The 7452-nt window shown below is 44.8% G+C and overlaps 1 long non-coding RNA gene across 2 annotated transcripts; it reads right to left on the bottom strand.

Moving 5' to 3' along the window:
• Nucleotides 1–1032: 1032 nt before the first annotated feature.
• Nucleotides 1033–6347, bottom strand: LOC109317013. Of its 2 annotated transcripts, XR_002102952.1 has the most exons (3): nt 5796–6347; nt 3809–3951; nt 1033–1336 (listed from the first exon to the last, which is right to left on the bottom strand). It is a non-coding gene; the product is annotated as an uncharacterized LOC109317013 (long non-coding RNA). The 2 variants fall into 2 exon arrangements; XR_002102951.1 differs by lacking the exon at nt 5796–6347 and having other exon boundaries at nt 3809–4094.
• Nucleotides 6348–7452: the final 1105 nt, after the last annotated feature.

Genomic DNA, 7452 nt, shown 5'->3' on the forward strand with positions numbered 1-7452 from the left:
AGACCAGACCAGACCAATACTAGGACTGTGCGAAGCTTTGGGTGCTGATTTGATTAAGAGAAGCCTTGGTCTGATTCGGCAGCTGAATCTCTGAATCCGAATCGAATCAAGAGACCAATAAAAAGGTCTGAATCAATTCAAAGCTCTCTGAATCAATTTGGAAAAGATTCAGAGAGCTTCGGAGATTCGGGCAGTCCCTGCTCGCTGCCGCAGGGAGCTAGACCCAGACTCTGTGCTGGTAAGTAGGGGGCAGGGAAGGCGGGGCTGGAGGAGGGGAGAGGGGACCATGGGGGGACCCCTGCCAGGTCCTGTCCCCTGCCTGCTCCTCCAGCACCCCCCAACCCCTGCCTGCTCTCCCAGCCTCCCCAGTGGCTGCCCTGCCTGCCCCAGTTCCCGGCTCTTTAAACAAACAAAAAAATGGTCCCAGGCTCACTAGCTGCTGGGAGAGGGGCGGGGGATGGGGCTGATTTGGAAATTTGGCGAATTCGGTGGCAGCTGAATCTCCTAATCAGATTCAGCCAAATTGATTTGAGACAGTGATTCAAATCACCAAATTGTATCGCTGTCCCCCGAATTGGCTGAATCCTAAGTGAATATTAGCTGCTTCACACAGGCCTAACCAACACCTATATAACATCTTTCTGCATGAAAACAGGCACGTGAGGACATTTTCCTAAGGACATCCTGTGTTGCTGTCAGACCTTTCATTTCCAAAAACAATAGATGCACATTCAGGCAATGAAAGTAAGAAAGCTTGTCCCCAGCAGAAGATATGATCTGATTTAGAAGCATAAGAAAAGAAAATATGGCTAAATTTATACATGCACAAGTAGCTGCTCTGTATCTTATTTATCATTCTGTGCTTTCATCTGAATGCATATTTATTGCATCTCAAACAATTCTGTTGCAAAGAAAATTATGTCCAAAGGGCTTAAGGAACAGCTAAAGCTTATGAGGAATGTTTGAATGTAAAGGACAACATTTCAAAGAGATTTTTAGCTGAAGCCTTATCTGTGAAAGGTAAGGGGATCTTTTGTTTGTTTGTTTATTTTTAAAGGCACCTATAAGCAGTCAGAAACACATCCCACTGAAATGTCTTCCTTTTGATTACCATCATATTTATATTATTTTTGTCTTGGTAGTACCTGGGAGCCTCAGAATAGACACGGAGACTTCCAATAGACTCCATCAAGGTGGAGGTAAAAACAGAACAGCAACAAAATGCATATGGCCACCTCCCCACCATTTATAATTTCATCCGTTACCACAAGACTGTCTTCTAGAAGCAGTTTTCGGAGTTGAATGAGATGTCGTGAGTCCAGGGAGTCCTGCTGATCTGGAAAGAAAGCCCAAGAAAGATTTTGGCATTACAAGTGCTTTGTTTCAGCTGTTTCTGTTCTCTATTGTTTACCACAGGTTCCTCTTTATCAGCTTTATTTGTCATTTAGTCCTTTCTGCAAGCCACACTCTTCATAGCTAGTGGTGAGATAGTCATGAGACTTTGCTTTGTTTTCCTTTCTAATTTGAAGCATTATTAGATGCACACATTTAATATGTGCCAAATCCGTAATTTCTAGAATTCACCATGGCTCAGTGACAGTCTTCTATCAGCTCGGACTCTGTCTGACTGACGAACTTTCTTTCAGGTCTTATACAGCTTCCATTTCTGTAGCTTTCGATAGGTAAATGCAAGCAGCACTAAACATCCTTGCCGGAACTCTTGTTTCGCTTTCAGACGCTTGCTTTTTAGACCTCAGTTTTCCCCACTGGCTTTCTTTTAGAGCTGTAAGTGTTCAGCATCTCTTAGTAATAGGATCATAGGAAAGTAGGGCTGAAAGGGACCTCATGAGGACACCTAGTTCAGCCCTCTGTTCAGGGCAGGGTCATCCCTAACTAAACCATCCCAACCAAGTATCAGTTAAAACTGCTTATAAAAATTGGCAGAGATGGAGAGTCCACTGCTTCTCTAGGTAGTCTGTTCCAGTGCTTAACTACCCTCATAGGCAGAAGTTTTCATAGTTTCTAGGGTCAGAAGGGACCTGAGCAGATCATCGAGTCCGACCCCCTGCCATGGCAGGAAAAAGTACCGGGGTCAAACGACCCCAGCAAGGTGTTTGTCAAGCCTTGTCTTAAAGACCCCCAGGGCAGGAGCCAGCACCACTTTGCTTGGAAGTTGGTCCCAGATCCTAGCCGCCCTGACCGTGAAGTAGCGCCTCCTGATATCTAGCCTGAATCTACCCTCTGCCAGCTTGTGACTGTTATTCCTGGTCACTCCTGGTGGTGCTCGGGGGAACAGGGACTCCCCCAGTGCCTGCTGGTCCCCCCTGACTAGTTTGTAACAGGCCACTAGATCCCCCTCAGCCTTCTCTTGTGGAGGCTGAACAGGTTCAGGTCCCGTAGGCTCTCCTCATACGGCCTGCCCTGTTGTCCCCTGTTCATACGAGTGGCCCTTCTCTGGACCCTCTCCATGTTGTCGACATCCGTCTTGAAGCGTGGCGCCCAGAACTGGACGCAGTACTCCAGCTGCGGCCTGACCAGTGCCGCATAGAGGGGGAGGATCACCTCCTTGGACCTGCTTGAGTTGCAGCTTGAGAAGTTGTTCCTCATATTCAACCTACATTTTCTCCACTGCAGTTTGAGGCCATTGCCTGTACAGCCAGAGAGAAAAGTCCATCTCTTTCCTCTCTATAATTGCCCTTCAGGTATCTGAAGACTATCAAATCCCTCATCAGTCTTCTCTTGTTCCAGCTAAATAGCTCTAGTTCTTTTAGACTTTCCTCATATATCATGTTTCACAGGCCTCTAATCATTTTTGTCATTCTCTGCTGCATTCTTCTCAATCTGCCCACACCTTTCTTGAAGTGTAGGGCCCAAAACTAGGCATAAGCTGTCTCAAACAGCCCCCGAGTTAGTGGGTGTCATTGAAATTATGGGTCTCAATTAGTTGCCCAACATACAAATCAAGTGTGTGGCAGAGCCAGGATCTAAGACCAAGGATTGAACAACAACTAGTTCAATGTCTGCTTCACCGAGCAATGCCACCTCCTATTGAAAAAGGTAAATGATTAAAAAGAAATGTCTAGAAATACCTAATTTAATAATAAGACAGGCAATGTGGATTTACAAAAGGGAGATCATCACTGAGTAAAATTCCATGTATGCTTCCCAGTTTTCAGACTGGAGCAAAAAGTGGACCTGATTTAACCTAGAATGTAGAGAGTGAAAAGGATTACTAACTTGATTAGATTTTTTTTTCCCCCCGTCAGTTCATGATTGTATATTCATGAATGTTTATCTAGCCTAGTTTTAAATGTACCAAGCAATGATGTTCCCACTGCTTACTTCCTTTTTAAGTTTATTTCATCTACGAATAGATCTTACTTCAGGAAGTCTTTCCTGGTAGCCTAAATTTCCCTCTTGTTTTCAGCCTTGTGCTCGTAATACTCGTTAGTAACGCCCTAAATAATTTCTCTCTCCCTGGTGTTTGCTCTTTTTTAGCATTTGCAGACTGGTAACACGTGACTCCAAGTTGTCTTTTAATCAAACTATCAAGAGATAGAGGAAGATTTTAGAATCGGACTGATCTGTAAATGCAGGGTATGGGTTGTTTAACAGCTGGCTTTGAGACAAGAAATAGAGGATGTCTCAAAGAGGAAACTGTTCAGGGTGGAGAGGTGCAGCAAGGGTCAAATTTAGCCACGCTTTTGTTTCCCTTCTATATAAAACAGCCTTCACAAAGTTGCTTAGAACTGAAATAAATTGAATAGCGAGTCAAAATGGAGCTTAAGGGAGATAATGTGTGCATAACTCACTTGTTGTGCTGCTTATAATGAAGGAATTGACTGGTGTGTACAGTGTTGTCTGTTCCTCGTCCCCTAACCTGTCTGTCAGCCTTTCATTTTGTAGGCTTCCTGAAGCAGGGACCACCGTCCTTGCACATAGTGGGTGTTCCTGTGGATAAATAACAACAACAGATATATAGGGGCTTGGGGGTTTTTTTGTATGACAAAAACGGTGAGCTGGAGTCATATTTCATATTGGACAGAGCTAAGCTAGGAACGAGATGGGTTGTCGAAGGCATTGAGGTTTCCGGGGCACTGCAAGACAGGGCATTCTGCAATGATGTGGTTTGCAGTCTGTGAGGGGGGCGCCGCATTCACAAGTGGCACTTGGTGTCAGGCCCGTTTGATGCATGTTATGGCGGAAGCAGCCATAGCCAGTTCAGAGTCTGTTGAGGCGGACCAAGGAGAGTCTCTCCGAGTCAAAGCCAGGAGATCTCGTAGAGGGGTTTGGGATGAATATTTTGAGTCTGCAGTTCTCAGAGGCCGATCGTTCTTCCCATAGTTGTGCACTTCGGTCGTCTGGGGAAGAACCTTTGAAATAGAGCGCAGGTGGTGCAGTTGGGTGATGAAGGGTTCCCTTGACTGGAGGTGCTGCCCGACTGGAGGGTCTAAGCAGATGTGCTGATGATGTAGGTAGTGATTACGGTCTAGGAGGCAGAAACATTGCTGCTCACAGCAGACATCGGGGGAGCAATACCAGAGATGATAGGCTGCATAGGCTGCAGGCAAGTCTACAGAGACTGCTCCTCACTTCTGTCCTCCTTCAAAAGCTGCATCAACGTCCACAGTGAGGCGGGAGACCTGGTCAGTGGTTGAGCGGCCCTGATGGAAGCCAGCCTGTGCCTCTGGGAACTGGGGATCAATGATGGGCTACATCAATGAAGTCTCTCCACAGATATAATTGAAACAGATTGTCTTAAAGTACAAGACTAAAAGCTGATTTATGGGGACTTACCCTTAGCTCATGTGACTTAGTATAGCTCCTTTGACTTGACGTACATTGTTCCATTTACAACAACATCTCACTGTGTTAAACACAGCATGAGGCCAGGAACCAAAAATAATCGGAGATACCGTGAAAGGAAGTGACATGTGGAATAGACTAGGGGGAGGGAGTGTTGGCACTAATACATGAAAACCTTCTGCACAAATTGGCAGCTGTAAACTAAAAGCAACAAATTTACTGTGCTGTGTATATATAGAAGCATTCGGTATAAAGTGTGTGGAAGCATTCGGCATCAGTCGGTGGGGAGCTAGAAACAGAATACGTAGGTTATTGTATGCAGACCGTATAGGACGCGTGCAGCACGCTTTGAAAATGCAGAAATGCAGAGGCCTGGGCCTCTGACTTCAAAACAAGATCGTGTGCAATCAAGCAACTTGCCTAGGAAGTATGGCACTGAGAAACAGAAGGGCAAAGAAAGAACATTTTAGCTGGGTTACTTGATGCATTCATTTGAAATGCAGTAATAGATTGAGAAAGATCACCCCAAATGTACACAGAATCTGTCAACGTTACGATCTTGAAGGACAGAGTTGGGAAAAGGGAGTCAGGACTCTGGGGCTATATTCCCAGCTCTGAGAGGAAAGAAGTTTCAGCGGTTAGTGAAGAGATGGCAAGTGAAATCCTGGCCCCAGGTTTGAAGTGAGTGCCCAGATGCTCACTGGCATGGATAGGAGATGAGTTTATCCAGGGAGTGTAGCCCCCTGGATTTAACAGCAGCTTCTGTCATTGGCACTTGTGATATTTTTGACCAGATTTCTTAAAAGAGCGGCCCCCTTTCTGAGTGCTAAGCCTGTCTGGATTTAGAGCCAGCTTCACTCCCTGAAGTCCATAGGTATCAAACTGGGCCCTTCACCAAATCTGTAGTTCACGTCTCTGTAAAATGGGGATGATTATCAACCTACATGACCTCACCAAGGTGGTGGGGGGAGGAGGAACTTGCAGCTTACCAATAAAATGTCCATAAAGAGTTTTGAGATCCTCAGATTAAGGGCCCATATCCTGTAAAACACCACATTATGATTATTATATTCCCCTTCATTGATCAGCTGTCAGCGATACAGACTCTGGTGCCACTCTGCTAATGAAATGGCAGTGATACAAACGCCTTTGCCGCTCCATAGAACAGCTTGCAGTAATACTGCCTAGTGCTGCTCCAGTAATCATCTGGCAGCAATACAGGCTGTAGTGCTACTCCATTGATCAGCTGCTAGTCGTGGAGACTCTAGTGATGCTCCATTGATCACTTGGCATCAGTGCAGTCTCCCGAGTTGCTTTACAGACAGAGCAGTTCAGGAGACTCTAGTGATACTCCTTGTTCTCCTGGCAGAAGTCCTCAGTCTTGAGAACTCCATTCAGACCCAACCCAACCTTGCTATTCAGACAGAGTCTGGGTGGCTTTCCTCCCTCTGCTGCCACACTGATTTTTCAGCTCAGCAGTGAGTATCTTGCAGACATACCCAAGTCAGAATAAAGCCATAGGCTCAAAACCTGTTGTTCTCAGTAATTACAACAGTTCTCAGTTCCTCCCCTTCTCTTCCCTTTGGAGTGTGCTCTGTGATAAGGGCAAGCCCCTCCTCATCCCCTCCCTCCACAAATACTTGCAGTAATTCCTGTATTATTGACAGCAGATTCAGACAGACAGGAATAGGATTTGCATGAAAAAAAGCAAACAAACCTGAAAATGAATTACTCTTTAGTGCTTCATGAGGTCAGGGAAGGAAGTCTGAGCTGAAATGCAGCCAGAATGTAGTGCTGTATTTTGACAAGAGTGCTCCTGCAACGAGATACTTCCTTAGCAAGTTAAAGTGTTGGCTGTGTAGGGTATTGTCTTGCCATAGCTTATCCTGATTTCCTTTAACCCTATAGGTTTGCATGCACTACTTCAAAACAATCATTTTTTTTCTTCCTTGAGGTTACACTTCTCCTTCACTGCACTGCTCCATTTACCAGGAGGTAAACTCACCAAAAGTAGACCATTATCCCATTCAGGAGCTGATATCGGTGAGTTTACCTTAGGTTGCCCCTAAAGTGCTTGGTCTTTCCTGTATTTTAGCTCAGTATAACTTAATTATTCTGAAGGAAAAACTGCACCTTTTTATTGAAATACATTTTTCATAGACACAGGAATAGCTAATGTGTGAAATACTGATCTGCTCTTCAAAGTATTTTTATTAGACTCGGGTAAATAGTTTTGGGCTAGAATGATTTTGCAGGCCCAGAGAGAAGGAGCCTCTGTTCAAGGCAATAACTCATTCCAACTTTCCTGATGTCTGAGGTGCAGTCTTAACAAGGGGATACGTAGCACTTTACCCCCTCGAAGCCACAAAAAGTCATTATTCATAAGTACAAACTAGCCTTAGGTGCTATTCTTCAAGGGAAGACGCCGCAAAATATTTGAAACGAAATGACCAATGTCCAGTGAAATGAAACAAAGTTTTGCCGGCATTTAACCAAAAGGAGAGGAAAATTTGGTTCAAGGAAGGGAAGAATAGAGAGCTGGCAAAAATAGAGAACTGGCAACGGACAAAAATCTCATACAAAGCTAAACCTGTGGATGTTCAATACACGTTAAATGTGAGGGTTTCTTGCAGTTTTAATTCCAGC

The sequence above is a fragment of the Crocodylus porosus genome, unplaced genomic scaffold (genome assembly GCF_001723895.1).
Source record: "Crocodylus porosus isolate Cpor-Errol unplaced genomic scaffold, CroPor_comp1, whole genome shotgun sequence".
NCBI lineage: Eukaryota > Metazoa > Chordata > Crocodylia > Crocodylidae > Crocodylus > Crocodylus porosus.